At 44.8% G+C, this 23,242-nt stretch overlaps 1 long non-coding RNA gene and 2 pseudogenes across 2 annotated transcripts in view; 1 reads left to right on the top strand and 2 right to left on the bottom strand.

Annotated features, from left to right (window-relative positions):
• The window catches only part of LOC133210459 (uncharacterized), a 103,377-nt gene that overhangs the window by 29,361 nt on the left and 50,774 nt on the right, over positions 1 to 23,242 (bottom strand). The gene's annotated exons all lie outside the window — the stretch shown is intronic.
• LOC133210540 (olfactory receptor 10A7-like) lies at positions 9,544 to 11,061 on the bottom strand (annotated as a pseudogene).
• LOC133210539 (olfactory receptor 6C3-like) lies at positions 20,539 to 22,370 on the top strand (annotated as a pseudogene).

Below are 23,242 nucleotides of genomic sequence, written 5' to 3'. Positions count from 1 at the left end.
ACCCTGCAGCCTCACTGAGGAGATGTGCCTGTATGGGTGGACTATAGGATGAATGGCAAGTTGGCTGAGCTGCAGCTGAGTTGAGAGTGCAGATAGCTGACACACAAGGGTGCAAAGAAGGGGGCCTCATCTTGCTTCAGACCAACCTAAGTCTTCTCAGGTGTGGTGGTGGCAGAGCACAGGGTGTGTTCTCAAGCAGGTGTTGGAGCAGCTGTCACTGCCAGGGCAGAGGCTTCAGCACAGGTTTTGGATGGTGGATGAAACCCTACCAGTCCCAGGCTGTGCGTGGGAGTGCCTGAGGCCTCCCCCTGAGGCTGGCAGAGGTGTGGTGGTGGTTGTATTTGAGACTTGTATTGCTATGTGGAGCAGTTACAGGAGGAAGTCAGCAGGGTAAGCAATGTCAGGGAGCAACAGAAAGACGGTATCTTCTTAGACCCTGCGCTTCAAGATCCGTAGACCTCAGCTGTAGTGGGGTGTCAGGCAGAGTCTGTAGCAGATTGTAAGTTGAAACTAAAGGGAAGGCAAGGGCTGGAAGCTGGTGACTTCTGCTGCCTGAAGGCTTGCAGCAGTGGAACAGGTTCACTGTCTTCAAAGCTGAGGAGGAGGTGGGTATGCTTTCAGATGAGTTGTCTGGGCAGACCAGCTGAAACCATGAAAGGAGGAAGCAGCAAGCAATAGTTGTGGATGAGCCCCTGCTGCAGGGTATGACTTGACTTGTCAGGAGAAGTGTGCTACCTGCTATTGGGCCAGACCTGGGGTGCTGTGGGGACAAGTTAGTGAAGCTGCCTACAGACAGTTGAAAGCAGTCTCACTGGAAGCATGACCCTGGTCCTCATGGGGAGAGTTTAACCACCTTGATATATGCTGGTAGTACAACACAGAAGGGCATAAGCAATCCAGGAGGTTCCTGGAGAGCATCAATTACAGCTTCCTTCTCCAAGCGATACAGCAGTTAATGAGGAGAGGTGCTTTTCTGGATCTCATACTTGCCAGCAAGGAAGGGCTCGTCAGGGATGTGAAGGCCAAATGTAGCCTTGGCTGCAGTGACCATGAGATGGTGTTCAGGGTCCAGAGGGGAGGTAGCTGGGCAAAAGTCAAGATCACAGTGCTGGACTTCAGGAGAGCACGCTTTGTCCTCTTTAGCTATCTGCTTGATGCAGTCCAATGGGATAAGGCTTTGGGAAGGAGGCCCAAGAAAGGAGGCTGATACTCAAGGGTCACTGTCATGCTAGAGAACAGTCCATCCTGATACCCCAGAGCTGCTTCCCATGCCTGAGCTCCAGCTGCATCCCTGACAACGCCTCTTAAAGCCACATCCCCATGTCTGGCCCCTCTCACAACCTCATGTTTGTTTCCTCCAGGTCCTGCAGAGCTGAAGATGCTCCTGTGGAGTTGCAGTGAGCTGCAGTAGCTGGGGCCTGGCTGAATGCAGCCCCCTGTGGCAGGAGAAATCCACCATGGCACTTCAGCCTCAGTGTCCTGGGCTAACAGGGTACAAGGTAATTCCAGTGCTGACGGCTGTGGGTTTCCTGAGGTTGTTGCAAGGGGCACTCTAGAACAGGATGGGATGTGGGCTGGCACAGAGAGGTGAAAGAGCCCAGGGCTGATAGGGACAGGTGCTAACGCTGGTCTTTCCTGTCTGGTTTCCTGGAATTGCTGCAGTGGCAGGAGACAGAGTGATCAGAAATAAGTGGTGTGTTGGGGACGGCACACTGTTCCTATTGGAAAGGTCTCTGTGGGGTGGCTCTTACAGGGCATCCTCCAATGGGTGCATAATTTGGAGCTGGTGGATGCAGGCTTCCCCATCGGAGCATCCACCAGGGCTGGCAAGCAGGGAACCCCTCCACCCCCTGCCATGAGACAACCTTAAGTTTTGTAATTAAAAGCTCATCTCCATGAACACAGAGAAGCAGAAGAATGGTGGGTGAAGGAACCCAGGGAACTGCCACAGTGCCAAGGATTGTCTGACCCAGCTGCTCCTTGGGCTGTCCATGTGTCCAGAGGTGGCACCACTCATAGTCAAGTGGGGCAGCTCTCCAGATCATCTCTTGGACTTTGGGGCTGACTGCCTAGGGGTGAGTGACACAGTATGGGATGCAGGGGAACAGCATTTACAGCTCACATGACTGGAATGTGGTCATGGATGGCTATGTCCTTTTTAGGAAAGATAGGTCAGCAAAGCGAGGTGGTGGAGTTGCTCTTTATGTGACAGAGCAAGTAAGATTGTATTGAGTTCTGTCCGGGGCCAGATGAGGAGCAAGTGGAATGTCTGTGGGTACGAATTAAGGGACAGACTGGTATGGGTGATACAGTTGTGGGGGTCTATTATAGATCTCCTGATCAGGATGAAGGAGTTGGTGAGGCTTTCTACAGGCAACTGGAAGTAGCCTCGCGACTACGTGCCTTAGTCCTCATGGGGGATTTTAACTATCCCGATATTTGCAGGAAGACTCAACACAGCCAATCATTCACAGTCTAGGAGGTTCCTCCAGTGCATTGATGATAACTTCTTAATGCAAATGGTGGACAAACCAACTAGGAGAGGAGCACTGCTAGATTTAGTACTCACCAGCAAGGAGGGTTTGGTTGAAGGGGTGGTGGTCAATGGCAGCCTTGGCTGCAGTGACCATGGGATGGTGGAGTTTAGGATCCTGTGTGGGAGGAATAGAATACCTAGCAAGGCCACAGTTCTAGATTTCTGAAGGGCCAACTTTGGCCTCTTCAATCAACTGCTAAGAGAAGTCTCATGGGAAAGGGTACTAGGCGGTAAAGGGGCTCAAGATAGTTGGTCAGCATTCAAGGACCGCTTCTTCCAAGCTCAGGATCTGAGCGTCCCAATGGTCAGGAAATCGAGTAAGGGAGCTGGGAGACCAGCGTGGTTAACCAAGGAGCTGCTGGGCAAACTCAAGTGGAAAAGGAGAATCTGTGGATTATGGAAGGAGGGGCTGGCCACTTGGGACGAATATAGGACAGTTGTTAAAGGAAGTAGGGAAGCAATTAGGACAGCTAAGGCCTCCTTGGAACTTAATCTTGCTAGTCGGGTTAAGGACAAGAGAAAGGGCTTCTTCAAATACATAGCAAATTAACACAAGAGGCAATATAGGCCCACTGCTGAACGAGGTGGGTGCCCTGGAGACAGAGGATATAAAGAAGGCAGAGGTGCTGAATGCCTTCTTTGCCTCTGTCTTTACTCCTGCAGACTCTCCCCAGGGGCCCCAGATTCCTATTGCCCCAGAAGGAGTCAGGACAAAGGAGGAGTTTGCTTTGGTAGATGAGGATTGGGTTAGGGATCAGCTATGCAATCTGGACATCTATAAATCGATGGGTCCGGCTGAAATGCACTCACGGGTGCTGAGGGAGCTGGCGGAGGTCATTGCTAGGCCACTCTCCATCATCTTTGGTAAGTCGTGGGAAACGGGAGAGGTGCCTGAGGATTGGAGGATGGCAAATGTCACACCAGTCTATAAGAAGGGCAAGAAGGAGGACCTGGGTAATTATAGACTGGTCAGCCTTACCTCCGTCCCTGGAAAGGTGATGGAACAACTTATTCTTGACTCCATTTCTAGGCATATCGAGGATGAGGGGGTTGTTAAGAACAGCCAACATGGTTTTATGAGGGAGAAGTCATGTTTGACCAACCTTACAGCCTTCTATGAGGAAGTGACTAGGTGGATGGATGATGGTAGAGCAGTAGATGTGGTTTTTCTTGATTTCAGTAAGGCATTTGATACTGTCTCCCACAGCATTCTCATAGATAAGCTAAGGAAGTGTGGGCTTGACGATCAGGTAGTGAGGTGGATTAAGAACTGGTTGGAAGGAAGAAGGCAGAGGGTTGTGGTCAGTGGTGCAGAATCTAGCTGGAGGTCTGTGACTAGTGGAGTCCGTCAGGGGTCGGTGCTGGGACCAGTGCTGTTTAATATTTTCATCAACGACCTGGATGAGGGAACCGAGTGTACTCTCAGCAAGTTTGCTGATGACACTAAACTGGGAGGAGTGGCTGACACAGCAGAAGGCTGTGCTGCCATTCAGAGAGACCTGGACAGGCTGGAGAGTTGGGCGGGGAGAAATTTGATGAAATTTAACAAGGGCAAGTGTAGAGTCTTGCATCTGGGGAAGAACAACCCCACATACCAGTACAGGTTGGGGGTTGACCTGCTGGGAAGTAGTGAAGGGGAAAGGGACCTGGGGGTCCTGGTGGATAGGAGGATGAACATGAGCCAGCAATGTGCCCTTGTGGCCAAGAAGGCAAATGGCATCCTGGGGTGCATTAGAAAGGGTGTGGTTAGTAGGTCAAGAGAGGTTCTCCTCCCCCTCTATTCTGCCTTGGTTAGGCCGCATCTGGAATATTGCATCCAGTTCTAGGCCCCTCAGTTCAAGAAGGACAGGGAACTGCTTGAAAGAGTCCAGCGCAGAGCCACAGAGATGATTAAGGGAGTGGAACACCTCCCTTATGAGGAGAGGCTGAAGGAGCTGGGTCTCTTCAGCTTGGAGGAGACTGAGGGGTGACCTCATCAGTGTTTACAAATATGTAACGGGTGGGTGTCAGGATGATGGAGCTAGGCTTTTTTCAGTGATATCCAGTGATAGGACAAGGGGCAATGGGTGTAAACTGGAGCATAGGAGGTTCCATGTGAACATCAGGAAGAACTTCTTTACTGTGAGAGTGCCAGAGCACTGGAACAGGTTGCCCAGGGGGGTTGTGGAGTCTCCCACATTGGAGATATTCAAGGCCCGCCTGGACAAGTTCCTGTGTGATGTACTCTAGGTTACCCTGCTCTTGCAGGGGGGTTGGACCAGATGATCTCTTGAGGTCCCTTCCAACCGTTGGGATTCTGTGATTCTGTGATTTAGGGATTATGCAAGAGTTATGAGCTGTTCTGGTGTCCTCAGCATAAGGATACGGAACTGTTGGAGCAAGTCCTGAGAGGACACGAGGGTGATCAGGGGCTGGAGTACCTCCCATATGAAGACAGGCTGAGAAAGTTGCAGCTGTTCAGCCTGCAGAAGGGAAGCTGTGTGAAGACCTGAGAGCAATTTCCAGTATCTGAAGGAGGCCTACAAGGATGTTGGAGAGGGACTCTTCACTAGGGACTGTAGTGATAGGACAAGGGGTAATGGGTTCAAACTGAAACAGGGGAAGTTCAGGTTAGACATTAGGCAGAAGCTCTTCCCTGTGAGGGGGGTGAGGCACAGGCACAAGTTGCCCAGAGAAGTGGTAAATGCTCCATCCCTGGCAGTGTTCAAGGCCAGGTTGGACAGAGCCTTGGGTGACATGATCTAGTGTGGGGTGTCCCTGTCCATGGCAGGAGGTTGGGACTAGATAATCCTAAGGTCTTTTCCAGCCCTAGCTATTCTATGATTCTATGTTCAGGGGGAGGAAGCAAAGGTGGGGAAAAGAAGGGGTAAAGGTGGTTTGGAGAGCCACAGATGTGGGAAAATAGAGGGATAAGGGTATGAAAAGGGCTGTGTATTAGCTATCTAGTTGTCCATCTACCATTTTGGGGTGTATGTGTGCCTCCTGGTGTTACATGCTCAGCCTTGCTGCTGGCTGAATCTGGAGATACGGAGCCATTGCAGCCTTGGCCATCTTGGGCTTCTGCATTTGGCAGCACCCAAACAGGGCATCCCAATGGTGTTGCTAAGGGTTCGTAGCACAAGGAGCCGGGAGCAGTGCATGTAGCTGGTGGCATACATTGGAGCCAATAATAAAAATTTGTTCTGGGTTCAGCAATAACAGTCGTTTTTCTCAGTCTTAGTAGCTGGTGCAGTGCTGTGTTTTTGACTTTCAGCCTGGGAAAAGCACTGGTAGCACCGATGTTTTTAGTTGCTGCTCAGTGATGTTTACTCTGCCCAAGGACTTTCTGAGTCTCATGCTCTGCCAGGGAGGAGGGAAGCCAGGAGGAAGCAGAGAAAGGACACCTGACCCAAACTGACCAAAGAGGTATTCCATACCACAGCATGTCATGCCCACTATATAAACTGGGGGCAGTTACCCAGAACTGCTAGATAGCTGCTTGGTCGGGCTGAGTATTGGTTGATGGGTAGTGCGCGGTTGTATTCTCTTCCCTTGTTATTTCCCTTATCATTATTATTATTGGTGGTAGCAGCAGTGATTTGTGTTATACCTTAGTGGGAGTTACATTCTTTTGATTATCCTCCCCATCCCTTCGGGAGTGGGGGAGGAAGGGGGGGGGGGCGGGGGGAGTGAGCAAGTGGCTGCATGGTTCTGGGTTGCTGCCTGGGCTTAAACCATGGCAAAGTTTATTATGGAGAGAAAAAAAAAAAAAAAGGGGGAAAGATTGATGCAAAGTACATGGGGGACCCTCTCCCTGGAGGCAGCTGGTGTGAGAAGCACTGAGCTGCTCGTGAGCAGCAGCCTTAGTTTCCCCTCCAGTGCAGCACGTGGCAACGGTGCTGATGGTGCTGTATTTTGCGTGTTTTTCTTGATCCTATTTGTGACACTATTGGGTTGTACAGTCAGGTCCATGTGTTGTATGCTGACCAGTTGCTGACATTCTGTGCAAACATGTTTTCCATAGAATCACAGAATCAGACTGGTTTAGTTTTGGGTGCGAAGTGATGGCAACAGTCCTGCTGAAAGCTGAACAGAGCCCCACCTCCCAGTACTTTAAGGGGCTGTCAAGGAAGCTAGAGAGGCACTTTTGCCAAGGGCCTCCAAGGACAGGACGAGGGGGAATGGCTTTATCCTGACAGAGGGGAGATTGAGATGAGATTTTTAGGCAGAAGCTCTTCCCTGTGAGGGTGCTGAGGCGCTGGCACAGGGTGCCCAGAGAAGCTGTGGCTGCCCCATCCCTGGCAGTGTTCAAGGCCAGGTTGGACACAGGGGCTTGGAGCAGCCTGCTCTAGTGGACGGTGTCCCTGCCCATAGCAGGGGTTGGGACTAAATAAGCTTTAAGGTCCCTTCCCCCCAGACAAGTCTGTCTCAAGAGTTGTGTACATACGCTTTGCTCAACTGTGGTGTCTGGGGAAACCTTCCTGCTACTGCAGCCCTTTCCCCTGGAGTTGCAGTGCTTGCCTTGCCTCTTCCCCACGGGAAACTGCCCACATTCCCTGTGTTTCCACTTGCTGGATTGGCAGCTTAGATTTCAGTCAACATATAGTAAGTATTTGCAATTTTTGCTTTTCAAGACTGACAGAAGATGGGCACACAACATAAAAGCATTTGATGAAGTGAGAGGACTTGTATTTCCTGTTTAAAATGTAAGAAAATTCCCCAATTTTTTCTCTTTTCATCAAAAGTTTCCCTTCTCCAACTCTCCCTCTCCCAAAGCCCCTGCCAGTTCCATACCTATACCTCACTTCTCCCCAAATGTTTCTGGCCACTCATCACATGCTGACACCTACTTACCTATGCAGCCACCTCAAAAAATGATTTCTGTTCTACTAAGCTTTCTCTTTTCCCCCAGTCTTTGGCTTTTTGCAGCACCCTCTCCTTTTCTTTCCTTCACGCTGTCCAGGCAGCACAGAGACAAGGGTGCAGAAAATGGGTATGTACTCACCTACTCAACATACTCGGGTATGTTTCCAGCCCAAGAATCCACCTACCAGCAGTCCTTCAGCCCCCTGCAGCGTCTTCGCACTGATAGTGGGTGGCTTTTCCCCATGGCACAGCCTGATGGCCCAGGGAAATCCTCCTTCTCCGGGAGTCTCATTTAAGACAAGTCTTCCTGGAGGTGTCTCATGTTTCATCACTCCACTACAGCATCCTGAAATATTGTATTCTGTCATACTCATGTTCCCATACATCACAAATGAGTCTGGTATTGTATCTCTCAGATTCGGTTTTGAGCTCTTCTTCCTGGCATTGGTTTGCAAAGAGCTGTAAAGAGCAATACTCACTTCTGACAGCCTGTGGGATCTCCTTGGAGATATTTGAAAGCCACACGGACATGATCCTGTGCAAATGGCTCTATGGACCTTGCTTTAGCAGGGGGTGTTGGCCAAGATGATCTCTAGTGGTCCCTTCCAATCTCAACCATTTTGTGATTCTGTGGCATCTTGTGGTGGGATCCCTAATCACCCACACACAGCTGGAGATGTATCACGCTTATCTCTCCAGAAAAATAGTGGATAGAAGGCCATGGACCTTGTATTCAGTTTGCTGACACTCTGCTGGTATGGCAGCTGGAGGTCTTTTGGGTACACCACTGTGCATGCCCCTTGACCGGAAACATTCTTGGCAGCCTGCAGTCCCCAGGGTTATCTGTTACATTTGGCTTGTCAGCTATAACACCAACTTATGGGAAGCTCAAACCTTTTTGCATTGGAACCAAAATAAGATGATGTAGGACATTTCCAGGAGCACTAGTTATTTGTGTTCAAGCAGCCAAAACAAGTTGGTTGCTCACTCCTTAAATGCTGCTGATTTTAACGACTAGGTTGTCATTGACTTTGATGAATGTGTAGGTGTTGACTTATGTATAGATGCCTACATGTACAGATGCTGGAATTTCGCTGCAGGTTAGGTTTATGTGTGCTGAAGTCATGTGTTCTTACGACAGTGATTTGTTTTAGACATGCTTGAAAGCTAACCTTGTGAAGCAGAGAAAAAGGCTTAAACATTTTGTAGTCAAAAGTGCAGATTTTATGGCTTATTTCTGTACTGTTTGTAATATTTTGAACAGTTAAATATATTCATTTGTTCATTGTACAGATCATGTGCATTTCTCAGCATTTTGCAACAAAACCTAAAATATCCAAACCCGTTACAGACTTTGAGGAATGTACTAATTCATTGATTTGTAACCTTTCAAGTGTGAACAATTTTCAGAAAATCAGTGAGACTATCTAGGCTGAGATAACTTGCTGAAGAAGGCACAGCTACAGGTTGGGCAAAGAAGAGATTCAGAGCAACCCTGCGGAGAAGGACTTGGGGGTGCTGGTTGATGAGAAAATGAACATGAGCCGGCTTCAGTGTGCGCTCACAGCCCAAAAAGCCAACCGTATCCTGGGCTGCATCAAAAGGAGCGTGACCAGCAGGTCGAAGGAGGTGATCCTGCTCTTCTACTCTGCTCTTTTGAGGCCTCACTTGGAGTATTGTGTGCAGTTCTGGTGTCCTCAACATAAAAAGGACATGGAACTGTTGGAACAAGTCCAGAGGAGGCCACGAGAATGATCAGGGGACTGGAGCACCTCCCATATGAAAATCGGCTGAGAAAGCTGGGGCTGTTCAACCTGGAGAAGAGAAGGCTGCGTGGAGACCTCATAGCAGCCTTCCAGTATCTGAAGGGGGCCTATAGGGATGCTGGGGAGGGACTCTTCGTCAGAGACTGTAGTGATAGGACAAGGGGTAACGGGTTAAAACTTAAACAGGGGAAGTTTAGATTGGATATAAGGAGGAAGTTCTTTACTGTTAGGTTGGTGAGGCACTGGAATAGGTTGCCCAGGGAGGTTGTGAATGCTCCATCCCTGGCAGTGTTCAAGAGCATGTTGGACGAAGCCTTGCGTGGCAATCTCGAGTGTGAGGTTTTCCTGCCCATGGTAGGGGGTTGGAACTAGATGATCCTGAGGTCCATTCCAACCCTAAGTATTCTGTGATTCTAAGAACTCACTTCTCCCAGATGTCTTCCTCAGAGCATTCTTTGCTTCTTTGTTTTGTAAGCTGTAGATCATTTGGTTCAGCATAGGGGTTACTACTGTGTAAGAAAGAGCCACCAGTTTCCTGCTGTTTGCCAAGAGACTGGACTTTGGCTTTACATGTATCAAGCCAGTTGTGCAGTAGAACAGTGTCACTACCACCAGGTGAGAAATGCAGGTGAAAAAAGCTTTGTGTCTTCCTTCTGCAGAAGGCATTTGGAGAATGGTGTGGATTACCTGGATGTAAGTGGCTGCTATCAAGGTAAATGGAATCAAAACAATTAAAACAGTAGCAACAAACACAAGAAGCTCAAATAAGTATGTGTCTGAACAGACCAGATCCAGAACAGGAGTGGTATCACGAAATGTCCAGTCTCCTTTGGGTAGCTAAATAGCCACCCAGTGAGTCCTGCAGAAAGTGGAATACCAGCAATCCAGCATGCTATGACCATATGAAGACACATTCTCCTGTTCATTATTATGGTGTAGTGCAAGGGATGGCGTATAGCCATATGTTGGGCATATGCCATAGCACCCAAGAGGAAACCCACAGAAGTGATGAAGAATATGACAAAATAAAGCTGTAGGGCACAGGTAGAAAAGGAGATGGCCTTTCTCTCAAACAAATCAACAGGTATCTTGGGCGCTATGTTTAGTGTAAAGCAAATTTCAAGTCAAGCCAGGTTTTTGAGAGAATAATACATAGGGGTGTGTAAGGCAGGGCCAGTGATTGCAACTATGATGACAAGAAATCCCCTGTCATTGTGATTAGGAACATTAGCAGAATTCCCTCAAAGAGGAACACCTGAAGAGTGGTGAGGTGGGAGAACCTCTGCAAAGTAAAGTAGGTCTGGTTTCTGAGCCCCAGTGTTTCACCAGCTTCCATGTGAAAGCGAAATAGCACAGCCTGTGTAAGTCAACCAGGAAGACATAAGAAGAAGAGTACAGGATGAAGAAAAAATAATTAGCTTGTTAAAAATAATTAGCTGGTTCTGTTATTTAGTAAGTAGGACTATTAAATACAACTGGGCAAATAATTTGTGAGGCACACTACAAAAAAGCAACACATGGTGAAAACGAGAAAATAAAACAATGAATTTCAGGACAGAAAAACTAGGATTTTCCTTATAGTTTGTCTGGTTTCGTTTTTAATTAAGCTAAAATGTTGCCATGTCTACTTCATATTTCAATTCAAATGGAATGTTTTCATCAACAATCACCTATTTTTTTCTGTGTGCAAAATATGAATCAGTTTCCTAGAGAACTGAAACTATATTTTCTGCTCTGTTTTAAGAAAAAAATGTTTTCCCCTGTTTTCTCACACATGTATGTATAGATGCAATACCTTGATTGTATATCTCAATCCAGTTATCTTTACTGGTGTCACTATATGGGGTTTGCCATTCATTAGCACAGAAAGGAGCAGCTACATCTGCTGCAGAAAGCAGTATTAGCTGGGAAAGGCCCTCCCTGACAGTTTGCAGTTTGATTATCCAACCTGCACTTTTCATTATCAACATTGGTTGACCTTCTTATCTTCCTTCACAGTGAAGTTACAAGTCTGCATTGTTATAAAGCACGATTCAGTATGTTACTATCCTGACCTATGTTTCCTCTGATCATCTTAGTGGTCCTCTTCTGAACTCTCTTCTCTTTATCAATCTCTTTATTGTATAGAGAGATTCCAAAATGGGACACCTTTCTCGATAGGCAGCCTCACAAGTGCTGAGCAGAGGGCAATGTGTCTTCCTTTGACCAGCTGGCTAGTTCTTGCTAACACAGATGGTTACTCCTCTACAGTGCGGGGACACACTGCTGTCTTACATCAAGCTTCCACCCACCAGGAGCCCCATACCCTTTTCTGCTAGCTGGTCCTTAGACAGTCCCAGTCAACACCTAAGCATCTTTTGTGCCATGGCCAGAATTTGGCATTTGTCTTGTACTTGGTGGAGTTCCTGTGCATGGCCCTCTTCCCTGATCCCCACATTTCTGTCATCTAGAAACTCATGAGGATATTCTTTCTCATGTCCTCCCAGTCACTGAATATGTGAAACAGCATTAGTGCCAACCCATGAAGAATGCCTCTTATTGCCAGCTACCAGCTAGGCCCAGATTGTTGACCACTGTCCATTAAAGCCTTGATGGTTTAGACCACCCAGCTTAGATCTTTCCAGTTTGGCTACAAGACTATGTCAAAAATTGCTGAACTCATTAAATGACATCCACTACTGTGCCTGAACCCAAACTGAGCCAGTCATCTCATGACAGAAAGGTGTCAGATTGGTCAGGCATGATATATTTATAGTAAATATGTGCTTGTTACGCATCCTTTCCTGCTCTTTGTGTACCTGGACATGCAATCTGTGCAACTACTTTGGGGTTTTTTAGTTTTTTTTTTTCCTCTGTTTTTTTTTTTTTTTTTGTTTGTTTTTTTTAAGAAGACCCATTTCAGAGCAGGGAGGAGTTGGTTGGTTTGGTTTGTTTGCTTTTTAAACATCCATATTTTTACAAGTGAAATATTTTCCCAAAAGATGAAGAAAAGCTTCTGTGCTGTTTCTGCAAACAGCCATATGGTAAACATCAGGAGATGAGATACCCTTACTATCTATGAGTAGAAACAACTCTCAGATGTTATTTTTGTTCATTCTTCAGAAGTAATCTAAAATAAGATAATTGCTAGAAGTACTTAAATCTCTTAATCTCTTACATCTTCATGAAGATCTTAACAAATAGCTCAGACATTAGTGTGTACATTGCAGACACCTGGAGCTGTCAGATGCATTCTCTTCTAAGTTACATTTTTTTCCTGAGCAATCTGTAAGCATTTTTCTTGCCAATTTTAATTACTTAACAGTACAGAAAATATTGGTATACCTCAGTTTTTATGAGAAGCAATCCAGAGTTTTGGATATGATGCCTTTGTCATGATTTCAGGTACTGGGATACCTTTTTCTGCCTTTTGGGCAATGCTGGACTTTGAATAGTTTCCTGTAGGATCCCCACAAAAAAATGAGGTTCAGCTGTTCTGAACTGCATGCAATCTTACATTGCTTTCTGAGCTAGGAACCCCTCTGTGGATTTATTACCAAGTACATTCAGAAAAAAGAACATCTCCTTTGGTATTGTAGCAGACTGAACAATTTAAATTAATTGAAGTTAACTTCTCTGTTGTTTTTGTTAGTCTTACATAAGTAGAAGCAATAAAGTATAATTGGGTTAACATTTAAATTTAAAAATAAAGTTTAAATAGCAAAGTATGATTCTTCATTTGAAAATAATGGGAGGAGGAATACACCCTTTGCTAGACACCTTGTTTTAATTATTAATCAGTTCTGTCTTGATGGAGAGAAAAGAGCCCCAAACCAAATCAGACCACTTGTTTTAGACATCTGTCTGAGGCTCTATCAGTTTCTGAAGACAGCTATCTTTATTGTCAGGCAAGTAGTAGCATCATGTCATTTAGCTAAGAAGTCTATTGTTGAATGGATAAATTCAGGTGAAATGGATCCTACTTGAACTACAGCTCTCCAGAAGGGTAGAAATTAAGCGTGAGGTTTCCCAAACTAATTCTTGAAAACTGTCTTAGACCCAAACGGAACAATTTTGTGCAAGGTAAGTAAGGAAACCTAGTAGCAAGTGGAACAGAGATTCACCATACCTAACTTCAGAAACCTGTGATCCAGTGGTTTATTTGTTGTTGGCATATCCAGTGACTTTTAAAATGCTGTAGAGTATCCAAGATACCTGCTTAGGACTGGCAGATATTATAGAAGTCCACAGGAAACCTGTTCTGGAACATTACTGGACATGCCTGTCTCTTAAGTTGGAGAGGCAGCAATCTGATAGGTGGACCACTCGGTGGATAAAAAACTGGCTGGATGGCCGCATGCAGAGAGTTGTGGTCAATGACTCAATGTCCAGTTGGAGACCAGTAATGAGTGGTATCCCCCAGGGATCAGTGTTGGGACCAGTCTTGTTCAGCATCTTTGTCACTGATGTGGACAGTGGGATTGAGTGCACCCTCAGCAAGTTTGCCGATGACACCAAGCTGTGTGGTTCGGTTGATATGCTGGAGGGAAGGAATGCCATCCAGAGGGACCTGGACACGCTTGTGAGGTGGGCTGATGCCAACCTCATGAAGTTTAACCATGCCAAGTGCAAGGTCCTGTACCTGGGTCGGAGCAATCCCAGGTACAGCTACAGGCTGGGCAGAGAAGAGATTCAGAGCAGCCCAAGGAGAAGGACTTGGGGGTGTTGGTTGATGAGAAAATGACCATGAGCCGACTTCAGTGTGTGCTTGCAGCCCAGAAACCAACCGTATCCTGGGCTGCATCAAAAGGAACATGACCAGCAGGTCGGAGGAGGTGATCCTGCCCGTCCGCTCTGCTCTTGTGAGACCTCACTTGGAGTATTGTGTGCAGTTCTGGTGTCCTCAACATGAAAAGGACATGGAACTGTTGGAATAAGTCCGGAGGAGGGCACGAGCATGCTCAGGGGACTGGAGCACCTCCCATATGAAAATCGGCTGAGAAAGTTGGGGCTGTTCAGCCTGCAGACAAGAAAGCTGCTTGGAGACCTCATAGCAGCCTTCCAGTATCTGAAGGGGGCCTATAGGGATGCTGGGGAGGTGCTAGTCATTAGGGACTGTAGTGATAGGACAAGGGGTAATGGGTTAAAACTTAAAAAGGGGAAGTTTAGATTGGATATAAGGAGGAAATTCTTTCCTGTTAGGGTGGTGAGGCACTGGAATGGGTTGCCCAGGGAGGCTGTGAATGCTTCATCCCTGGCAGTGTTCAAGGCCAGGTTGGACAGAGCCTTGGTTGGCATGCTTTAGTGCGAGGTGTCATGGCAGGGGGTTAGAACTAGATGATCTTGAGGTCCTTTCCAACCCTAACTATTCTATGAATCTATGGTCAGGTAAGATGCTCCTGGGTGTTTCAAATTGCACTGAAGGCCTATGTTTGTCAAGTGGTTTGAGTCCTAAATTTTTACATATGAGCTTGTCATAGAGTCAGTTGTTGCAGAGTACTATAATCAAAGGAGACAAACAGACACTTCTAAGGCATAATTCATTGTAGCCTCAAAAGTAAAAAATGTGCAGTTAAGTCAGCATGTAGAAATGCCTTTTCCGTTTAGTGAGTATGCTGGGAAACTAGGTGACTGACACTTACATGGACTTTGTATTGCAGATTTCTTAAGTGTTAGTGGATATCCGTTATAGTAAATAAAGCGATATGGAAATTTCTGGGTTGAGTTAATTTGGCCATACATACGTACAGTTTTATGTAGCAAGTGGTACCTATTTCTTTCTATTTTTGCTAATCCTCTCTCCGGTTGCTCCCTCCTCCTGACCCCAGGGATGCTTCCCTATAGCCATGTCTTGCTCTGCTAATTGCATTCAAGTGCTGAATTTCCTTACTGTGATTGCCAGTCCTCGGCCTGTGCTGTCTTTTCTCCACTGCTTATTGCACTGCTAGAAACTTTAGTGATGTGAAGCTTTGCTAACCACTTCTTCCTTTATTTTTTTCTAACCAGGTTAAATGGAAGAACACACATGACAGTCACAATTCCATAACCTACAGAAGATTTCTAAACAGCTCTTCCTATTTCCTAATTGTTATCAGGGAGACTAAAACTACACATGCAAAATGTACTAATTTCAGGATTGTAAAGATGGTCCTTTCCGTTTTTCTACCCCTCCTTTACCAAAATCAGTGAAGTAGGCATTCCTCTTTAGAAGTTGTTGCAATGTTGTTGTGGGAGTTTTGCTTTCATTTTAAGGGTTTAATTGTCAGTACAAGTATGGATAGTATATTAATTTTAGACTGTCTGCATTGTGTGTTCTTCTGTATAAGATAGCAGTTCTGTAGTGTATTGAACTGAGCCTTCTAGAGCATGGTTTATATTAAACATCCAAAATAGATCGGATGAACCACATTCAAGCAATGTTTCTCACTCTCTTCATTTGCAATCAAGAGAGTCCAGGTAATGATCATGAATAAACAGATCTACCCCATAGGTGTAAAACCAGAAGGGGGGTGGTTAGTAGGTCGAGAGAGGTCCTCCTTCCCCTCTACTCAGCCCTGGTGAGACCTCATCTGGAATATTGTGTCCAGTTCTGGGCCCCTCAGTTTAAGAAGGACAGGGACCTGCTGGAGAGAGTCCAGCGCAGGGCAACTAAGATGATTAAGGGAGTGGAGCATCTCCCTTATGAGGGAAGACTGAGGGAGCTGGGTCTCTATAGTTTGGAGGAGACTGAGGGGTGACCTTATTAGTGTATATAAATATATAAAGGGGGAGTGTCATGAGGATGGAGCCAGGCTCTTCTCAGTGGCAAACAATGATAGGGCAAGGGGCAATGGGTACAAACTGGGACACAAGAGGTTCCACTTAAACTTGAGAAGAAACTTCTTCTCAGTGAGGGTGACAGAACACTGGAACAGGCTGCCCAGGGAGGTTGTGGAGTCTCCTTCTCTGGAGACATTCAAAACCCGCCTGGACACGTTCCTGTGTAACCTTATCTAGGTGTTCCTGCTCCGGCAGGGGGATTGGACTAGATGATCTTTTGAGGTCCCTTCCAATCTCTAACATACTGTGATACTGTGATACTGTGTAATCCAGAAGAAAAGAAAGAAATGGTTTATGTAATACAAATTGAGTTTCAGCTTACTCAGCTGAGCTGAATTTCAGCTGTAGTGAGGAAAAAGAAAGCAAGTAGGCAGGCAAGACAGTATGATGTGCAATAATACAAATGCAGTTACCTTAATGGATTTATTTTGCTTACTTTACAGTGTTCACAGAATCACAGAATTGCCGGGGTTGGAAGGGACCTCTGGAGATCATCCAGTCAGAACCTTTGCCAAGGCAGGGCCACCTAGAGCAGGTTGCACAAGAACATGTCTAGGTGGGTTTTGAATGTCTCCAGAGAGAGAGACTACACAACCTTCCCTGGACAGCCTGTTCCAGTGCTCTGGCCAACCTCAGTGGAAAGAAGTTCTTCCTTGCATTGAGGTGAAACTTCTTGTGCTTTAGTTTATGGCCATCCTGTCCTGTTGCTGGACACCTGGAAAGAGTCTGGCACCACTGTTTTGTTACCCGCCTTTGAGTTACTGATCTACATTAAGGAGATCCCCTTCAGTTTTCTCTTCTCTAGGCTAAACAGTTCTGGCTCTTGCAATCTCTCCTCATAAGAGAGGTGCTGCAGACCCCTGATCATCCTTGTGGCCTCCACTGGACCCTATATATAAATATAAATATAAGGAAAAATATATAAATATAAGGAAATTATCTATTTATTTTCTTTCAATTGACAATAACAGGGGCTTAGGTATTACCTCAGAAGTCAGTTTCTGCCATGCAGACTGCACCTCTATTTTGATGCTACTTAATGACATTGAGGCGATACAAGGAGGTGACCAGACACTATACCAGTGAATGCCACATAAGAATATGCAGCACTGTGTGCAGTTCTGGTGTCCTCAACATAAGAAGGATGTGGAGATTTTGGAGTAAGTCCAGAGGAGGCCATGAGGATGATCAGGTGCTGGAGCACCTTCCATATGAAGACAGGCTAAGAAAGCTGGGGCTGTTCAGCCTGGAGAAGCTGCGTGGAGACGTGAGAGCAGCCTTTCAATATCTGAAGGGGGCATATAAGTGTACTGGAGAGGGACTCTTCATCAGGGACTGTAGTGATAGGACAAGGGGTGATGGGTTTAAATTGAAACAGTGTGAGTTCAGGTTAGATGTAAGGCAGAAGTTCTTCCCCATGAGGGTGGTGAGGCGCTGTAATAGGTTGCCCAAAGAACCAATGAATGCTTTATCCCTAGTAGTATTTAAAGCCAAGTTGCACAGAGCGTTGGGTGACATGAGCTAGTGTGAGGTGTCCCTGCCCATGGCAGAGGAGTTGGAACTGAATAATCTTAGGGTCCTTTCCAACCCAAACCATTCTATGATTCTATTATTCTATGATTCTATAGGATTAATTCACACACTATTAAATTTGTACCTAGCCTAATGTAGCTTTTAAAAACTCCACCTGGAAAGTGAAGAGAGAACGGGCAGTGAGTTTTGTAGTATAAAGATTGTCACCTTGAAAAGGCTATGGAAATTCTCAGAAGTGTCAGTCTCTCTCCACTAAGAGCTACACTGAGTATGTAGTTGATTTTGCATTTACAGATTTCTAGTTAAAATACTGTTCAAGTGTTCAAAATTGGGTCAGATGGCTCCATATTCTAAGTATCAAAGGAGATTTCGGTCTTCCTTTTTGAAACCTGGAATGTTTACAACACTTGCTCAGTAAATAAAATACTTGAGTCCTACCTGCCATGTAACTCAAAGATTCATTACCCACAGCTCCCTTAATACCACATTGTACCCTAGTGCCTAGGCTATCACATGATTCGTCATAGGTTCTCTTCCATGTCTGTCTTAGGGAGTTCTGCCATGAGGTGGAAAGTAATGTTCAGGAGTGCTGAGTGTTCCTGAGAGCCAGGAACTGTCCCTATCCACAGTGATGTTCTGTGCATGTTGCGTTCAACGTAAAAAGTGTTATCTGCTGGGGAAAAAGGGTAGGCCACTAGAAGAGATTTTACATAAGTCAGGTGAATACATTTGCATACCTCGAAGGCTTATATCTGGTGCTCTTCTGAATTAAGGAAGGGAAAATAAAATTAACATTTTATGAATTACAATTCTTCAGAAGTATTCATATCATACCAATATAACCCCAACTCTGAACTGCTTTTGGATATTGTTTTAACCAGGTGTCCAAGGAGCATCTTGCCAATAGAGATAGCATCTTCCTGATAGAAGTTCCCAGTGACTGGAAAAGGCGAAACACAACCACCATTTTTAAAAAAGGAAAAAAGGAAGGTCCAGAGAACTGCAGGCCAGTCAGTCCCACCTCTGAGCCTAGAGATCATGGAGCGGATCCTCCTGGAAACTGTGATAAGGAACATGGAAAATTAGGTGATTGGTGACCATGCGCATATTTCCATGTTTCTCTTCTTCTTCTTCTTGGCGCTTTTCTTCATGCATTCCTGTGACGGAACTCAGTCAATATTGACACAAGATTTCCCCTCATCATCTGCTTTAGAGCAGAAATCTATCAGTGGAAAGCACCAGTTGTGGTTTGGCCCAGCAGAGGTTGCTCTCTGAAATGCTAATCTATGCCCTCAGGCTGTTTATGAGTGCCTGCATCAAAGGCATATTGTAGAGACACCATTCAAATGGGTTGTGATACAGTCCCCTTTAATTTGGTGTAACAGATATTCGACTCATGTTCATTAGGTATCTAGATGCCTTTGGAAAATGGAATATAATTGGAAATAGTATGTGTGGGGGATAGAGAAAGCAAAATATTTTTGTAAATTTCACTGCAGTATTAACATAAGGTTCTACCCAATTGATAGGTTATTTAAGATTTCCATTAATAAAACCATCAAAGAACATTTTGTGTTCATACTCAAAACCAAACAATGAGTCACAAGGGAATTCTGAGTTCATCTTGGCTCCGTCACATGTGGAAGTTTATTAAAGACAACAAAAAAACCCACTTGGGAAGATCAAGCTCTTGGCTTCCATATAAAGAATAAAGATGAATATATGTAGCCTTATATATAAAGAATATAAGAATAATGATGAAAAGAGAAGAAAGCCTGCAGAATCCATGCTGGTTTCCACAGCGTGATGTGGGCAGGTCTAAGAGACCTTGGTCCATAACTGGCTACTAGGGATGCAAGCCTGAAAAAGGAGAGTGTGAAGAAGAAAGTGAATGAAGAAATTACAAGAATATAGATTTATGAATTCCTGTGTTTTTCTGTCAATGGAAATAATTGCCCATGTGCCAAACTAGAAGGCTCATTGGTTACTGACATGATTTTATTATGCTGCTTACAGCTTTACCTGAAAGTCCCAATATTTTTTAAGTGACAAAACATCGAACAAACTGAACAAACTGCATAGACAATGCTTCCCAGGCCTAAAAATCCCCTATCTTGTAAATCCACTGGATCACCCAAAATGCGGAATATAAGAAAACTTGTGTGAAGATTGTCTGGTTGCAGAAACTGGTCTGATGTGATCATAAGCTAATGCCATAGTTTAGGTGTAGGTAGTTTAGAACAGCTTTCCCTGTGGTCTGTGATCTGCAAAGTAGTTTAAGTATATAAATGTATATCCAGAGAAATAAAAGAATTAGGATATGCCTCTACAAGACAAGGAAACAAGCCAGGGCGCTAAGCCAAAAGACAGCATGTAATCATCTATACTTCCTAGAAAAGAAGAAAATTGTCTTGTGCCTGAGGCATACCAACAGTGATTGAAACTGAGATAAGACAATTTTTTTTTTAATAGAAAACATTACTGAAATGCTTTAAAAGTTGGAATTTTGAATAAGTTATCACGTAGAGATTGGATCCAAGAATTAAGGTGAATAATGTATCTTTACAGCCATGCATAGAATCATAGAAGCATAGAATAGTTAGGGTTGGAAAGGACTTTAAGATCATCAAGTTCCAGCCCCCCTTCCATGGGCAGGGACACCTCACACTAAAACATGTCACCCAAGGCCTCGTCCAACCTGCTCTTGAACACTGCCAGGGATGGAGCATTCACAACCTCCCTGGGCAACCCATTCCAGTGCCTCACCACCCTAACAGGAAAGAATTTCCTCCTTATATCCAATCTAAACTTCCCCTGTTTAAGTTTTAACCCATTACCCCTTGTCCTATCACTACAGTCCCTAATGAAGAGTCCATCCCCAGCATCCCTATAGGCCCCCTTCAGATACTGGAAGGCTGCTATGAGGTCTCCACGCAGCCTTCTCTTCTCCAGGCTGAACAGCCCCAACTTTCTCAGCCGATCTTCATACAGGAGGTGCTCCAGTCCCCTGAAACAGTTTTTTCATTTTTGTATTACATTTTAGTATATGCTTTCCCCAAGATGCAGTGTGAGTCAGCTACGGAGAAGTGAAACGAAACACACATTACAGAATTCATCCTCCTGGTATTTGGTGATTTACCTGACCTCCAGGTTCCTCTCTTCCTGCTCTTCCTGGACATCCTCAAGCTGGTGGTGGATTATCAGCATCTGCACATCCCAGTGTACTTCTTCCTCAGTAACTTGTGCTGCTTGGAAATGTGCTATGCCTCCACCATCCTGCCCAAGCTGCTGGTCAGCTTCCTGACAGGTGACAGGAATATTTCCTACAGCACTTGCATGACACAGTTTTAAATATTTGCTTTTCTAGTTGGGGTAGTGTATTACCTCCTGACAGTGATGTCAATGATCAGTATTTAGCAGTATGCAAACCTTTACATAACATCACCCTAATGAGTCATAAGCTTGGTACAGGACTAGACGCAGGAGCATGGGTGAGTGGTTTTATGATCAGCTTTTTTATCACACTGTTGATGTCACAAGTGGTGTACAGTGATCATGGTGAAATGGACCATTTCATCTGTGATTTTGACTCTGTGATAAAATGCTCCTGCAGTGACACATTTCTGATAGTTTTAACACCTTTGACGTTTGCTATATGTACTATGCTGCCCTTTCTTTTCACTATAGCATTCTGTATTTTGATCATCATTGAATCACTGAATCATCGACGGGTTTAGGTTGGAAGGGACCTTGAAGAACACCTAGTTCCAACCCAAAATGTAAGACATGATACTTCTTTTCAGCTATAAGAAGGTCTGAATGACAGGAGAGTCATTCAGCTCCCTAAACATAGTCATCTTGTAATCATTTGATACCTTAGATCATCCAGGAAAACTCCGTGGGGCTGTTAGCTATGCCTAAAGTCCTGCAGGAGACGCATATGCTTCTGTATTGGGAGCAAGAGACTAGATGGGGCACCATAAGACAATCCAGAATTCCTCTGTCACCCCCATGGTAAGCAACCAATGCACAGCTCACTGTTGGAGTTTTTCATTTATTTACATGGCTTTGATTCCATTGTGTCTGAATCCTTCAGCACAAAGGCAACCTACCTTAATATTGAGACCTACCTTAACCTGTCTTCAGGCCTGTGACAGTTAAAGGTTCTTTAATAGTTAATATGTCTATAATTAATATTGAGTGATCCTCTCAGTTTGCCAGGTTTGTGGTAGGATGGTGTGGTAGGAAAGTACCTACCACATGCAGAGGAAAATTACGTGTAAGGATGTGAGGATGTGTCTTGCTCAGATACTCTGAAAGTTTACTTGTATTATGTTTGTGGGCTGAAACAGAGACAAATTTCATTCCCAAGCAAGCTGCTGCAGATAGATTCTTATTTGTGCTGCAGGGGTAAATGGTGAATATTGAAATTCAGAACCTCGCATCACCTGCAGTACCATTTTCTGTAGCAGACCCTGTTCCTCCGAATGTTGAAGGTTTTTGAGATAACTGTGCAAGATCTTGGTCCATCACGTTAGCTGCTCCTACTATGATGAAACCCAGTAGGTGTTACAGATCTTCAGGACCGCTGCTATTCACATCACAGAAGATAAGGGCAAAGTTGATCTCATGTATAAGGCATAGGAGCCACTGCAGCTTCATCTGAAGATGCAACCTTGTACAAATACCAGCAAATAGCTTGGGTGGAAGGTCACAGCTAAATGTGTCACTCTACAGTGTAGATATGCCTAGATATGAAGACTCCCTTTCTATCTAATACAAAGACATTGTCACTTTTTGGGTGTGATTCAGCTCATCCTTAAGTAGGTATCTGAAATCATCTTCTCTTAACGTGTTCTTACTGTATTTGCTAAAATTTATTTTATGTATTCCAATATTATTTCATGTATTACGATATTCCAATTAGATTGGATATAAGGAGGAAGTTCTTTACTGTAAGGGTGGTGAGGCACTGGAATGGGTTGCCCAGGGAAGTCGTGAATGCTCCATCCCTGGTGGTGCTCAAGGCCAGGTTGGACAGAGCCTTGGGTGCCATGGTTTAGTGGGAGGTGTCCCTGCCCATGGCAGGGGGTTGGAACTGGATGATCTTAAGGTCCTTTCCAACCCTGACTATTCCATGATTCTATGAATGTACACTGTACATTGCAAAGAGTGCCATTCCTTCTGCTCATCTCTCCCTTCACGCATATGTGTTTTGGGAATAATTATAGATGCCGCGGAGGGGACTATTTTTCTGATGAAGCTTTGACCTGGGAAGATACAATTTGGGTTTTCATGCTATAAACAGAACACATTCCTTTTTCTGTTTTCTGAAATGCTTTCTTCAGACAACAGAGATAAAACAATATTATGAATCAGGGTATAAATAGGCAGAAAATTAAGAGATTCATTAACTGAAGTATTTGTTGTAGAACTTTCATACAATCTGAATTGATACTGCTATTAAAATATAAACAATGAAAGAGGAAGATGTAATTTGAAGATATCTGGTGGAAACTTGAGGTCTACATATGAAGAACATTTTTTTAATTGGGAGGGGGAAACCAGCTGTTTTCTGCTGAAATGTAAACATTGTGAAACTGCCTAAATCAGGAAACGTAAAACTGGTGAGAAAAAAAGAGGAAGGTAACTGGTGTCACTGAAATGCTTTACAAAATGCATAATGATATGTGCTAGGTGGGCTAGCAAAGAATTCGGAGCAAGCCCAACCTTGACAACCATTATGAGAATATCAGTTAGAGAC

Source organism: Neopsephotus bourkii, unplaced genomic scaffold (genome assembly GCF_033783945.1).
Source record: "Neopsephotus bourkii isolate Nb327-2 ecotype Australia unplaced genomic scaffold, CSIRO-AGI_Nbou_v1 NB_463, whole genome shotgun sequence".
Taxonomy (NCBI): Eukaryota; Metazoa; Chordata; class Aves; order Psittaciformes; family Psittacidae; genus Neopsephotus; species Neopsephotus bourkii.
This window is presented reverse-complemented; position numbering and strand designations above follow the sequence as displayed.